The following is a 3284-nucleotide window of genomic DNA, read 5'->3' as shown; positions in this document are numbered from 1 at the left end:
TTGGTGATGAACAGCAGCATGAAGTGTAAGCCAAATAAACCCTTTCCTCCCCAACTTGCTTCTTGGTCATGATGTTTTGTCCAGGAATAGAAACCCTGACTAAGACACCCAGTCTTAGGTACATGTCCATCATTGCTTTGGAGTCTTAGGATACATCACGGAACGCTCTAAATGACAATGAGTTAGCAGCATAGGATATACGAACGAGCTAAACCTCAGTACAGTCAGTGTTTGTGTGTGTGTGGTGTGTGGGGGGTCACATCAGGAAGCCTCCTGCCAGATAAAAAGGGAAGCCATCCGCTTTTTAAAGAGCTGCCAAGCAATGAGCAACATCAACACAGAGGAAAGAGGAGCTTGTTTGATAAACAGCAGCAGCTCACGGCCTGGGCCAACGCTTTTAATATGCCCCGGTTTTAGCTATTGGGTCTGAGATCACAGCGGCTGAAGAATCACTTAGAGGCCATTTGGGGAAACACGGTGGCGTAATAAGACAAAGAGGTGCTGATCCTATAAACTGCCCTTTACAAAGCACTCGGGTCATTTCCGTCCCCCATGTTTTTTATGATCTCCAGTATTTCATCCTGAGAAATGACTCCATTCTGAAAGCAACTTCCCTTTTTAAAAGAGATCAAGGAAAGAAGATATCCCTTCCCAACCAGGCTCGGGTCAGAGCAGGCAACACCATTTCCATTTATCCCTGGTGCTCTTATATCTCCTTCATCCAGTACCCAGAATTATAGGAGAGACTTCCATGCTGTAAGGGATAGCGCTGTGGTGTCACTAGTTCAAGGGACCAGGAGGGAACCAGGAAGTATGCTATGTCAAGACAACTCTTGATCTGTAGTGAGCACTCATTCACACTGGGGCTTGACAGAGCATGGAACTTGATTAGTTTCCCAGAGACTTCCTACCATTCCCCCCACTGCCTTTCTCTCCTCCACTTTCAAGCCATCAATCACCTCTTATCACCCACTGGGAGAATCTATAGAGACAAGGTATTTATTATTCAGGGGCCTTGGAAAACACAGCAAAAGAGCTCTTACCCCGGAAGAGCTTAATCAGAAAGACAACCATGAAACCCCCAAAATTTGATGTACTATTGCTGACTGCATTGGGAAAGAACATTAATTAGGAAGTGGTTCATGTTTGTATGCCAGGATCTTGCACCAGGTCTACAGAATCGACAGCATTTGATCAAGAAGGGAGGAAGGAATACCTTTCACAGAGCTACTATATCTAAGCCCAGAGAGACAGACCAGAGCATGTGCACCGGGACACAGCCTAAGAGACACTCAGGAACCAGATGGAGGGGCAAGAAGAGGCCAGTGTCCGGCTACTTGTATGTTGACTCTCACCTCCAAAGCTTCTTCACTCGCAGTGTGATAGGGGAGCTTCAGGCCTTCTCCTTTGTAGCCCAGCAGCATATGAAGCCTGTCAGCAGAGCTGTGTCTGTGCGTGGGAGGAAAGCACAGCTCTTCCTGACTCTGCTTGGCTGCTGTCCTCGCTCACCTTGAGCTCCATGACTCCCGGTGGCTTCTCCCATCTGTGCAACTGGAAAATGCCTTCCTTATACGATCATGGCCAGCCCTGACTTGCAGCCACCCTGGTTACTCTGTGTGCACCCTTCCTCTTGTAGTGTCTTGCTGGAGAATAGGTCCTAGAAACCCTCATCTCCTTTTCTGCACTCTTCTACCAGACCTGGTTCCTATCCTGGACAATTGTTTCCCCCTTGCCTAGCAACCATGAGTGTCTTAGTTAATTCAGGCTGCTTCGATGAAGTACCCGAGGCTGGTGATTTAAGAATAGTACAAACATATTTCTCTGCTTTAAAGTCTGAGATACCCGAGGGGTACTGGTAAGTAAGAGATCAAACTTTATATCCTCAATATGACCTTACTGCTTCCTCCAGAGGGGACGGATGCATATGACAAAGACAGGAGTGAACTTACATCCTCAAGTCCTTTTATATAAACACTACCCCTGCCATGAGTATCGACCACAGGGTAGGCCACCTTCTGAAGCCTCCTGGAATTTAACTTTCAACATGAGTACTTAAGAGAATGCAAAAGTTCAAGCCATAGCAATGAATAATCAAGGCTCCTCTGCCACCCAGTGAGCGTCACCTATACTTCCAACAAGGCTTGAATCCAAACATGGACAGGACCCTACTTTTGAACTCTCCTGGTTACTCCCATAAGCCTTTGGGCAGTCTTCAATTTTTCTTTCTTCTCTCTTTCTATATTTCTTTTCTTTTCTTTTCTTTTCTTTTCTTTTCTTTTCTTTTCTTTTCTTTTCTTTTCTTTTCTTTCCTTCCTTCCTTCCTTTCTTTCTTTCTTTCTTTCTTTCTTTCTTTCCTTCCTTCCTTCCTTCCTTCATTCATTCAACTTTTCTTAACATTTTTATCCTTAGTCCCCTGTAGCATAAGTATTTACATTAAATGGCTTACATTCTGATTGCTGTTCCTGGTCTGGGTGCTGACTAACACAGCCACACAGAGGTGCCATGATGTGGTACAGGGCTGGGGAGGGGGAATAAGGATGTGTATGCTGGACTGCAGAGAGGCCACGGAGCCTGAGAGTTTTGGAAAAAAAGCTCTTCCATTCCTGATCTCTAATAATCTAAAGGAAACTGAGGAGTGGGAGAAGAATAAAAAGAGGAAGGGAAAAGAACAAGCAAGAAAGTAGAGGGGGAGGAGGAAGGGGAGGGGGGAGAAGAGAAAGGGGAGGAGAGAGAGGAGGAGGGGGAGGAGAGAGTGAAAAAACTGCAGACTTAAGGATCTATTTCATCCATCTTGCCTTTCTGGCTTCTCATTCCTCCCACCAAGGTTCCAGGGAGATGCCTCTGGCCCTGCAGATCTCCAGCCTGGGAAGCCCAACCCATATGATGCTAATATGTTTGAGAGTGATGAGCCTGGGAAACATCTGAGGGAATGCTCAAGTGGCCACAGTGGTTTGAATATATTAAATTCACCCCAAACCTTTGTTGCAAACAGCTCTCAATGCAGCAGTGTTGGAAGGTGGAGCCGAAGAAGGGATATTTAGGTCAAGAGGGTAAAGACTTCTTTCATGGGTTGATGCCAAAAGGGGGACATTGTGACCAGCTTGCTCACTGTCACGTCTCTGCCTTTTGAAGACACATGTTCCTCTTCTCTTACCTCTGCTTCCAGCGTGTGAGGACATATCAGGAAGGTCTTTGCCCGTTGTTAGCACCCTCATTCCAAGCATGTCAGCCTCTAGAACTATGAGTAAACAGGTCCTGCTCTTTACAAATGTCCCGGTCAGTGG

Source organism: Mus caroli, chromosome 13, assembly GCF_900094665.2.
Source record: "Mus caroli chromosome 13, CAROLI_EIJ_v1.1, whole genome shotgun sequence".
Taxonomy (NCBI): Eukaryota; Metazoa; Chordata; class Mammalia; order Rodentia; family Muridae; genus Mus; species Mus caroli.
The sequence above is the reverse complement of the archived record's forward strand: the minus strand, read 5'-3'. Positions refer to the sequence as shown.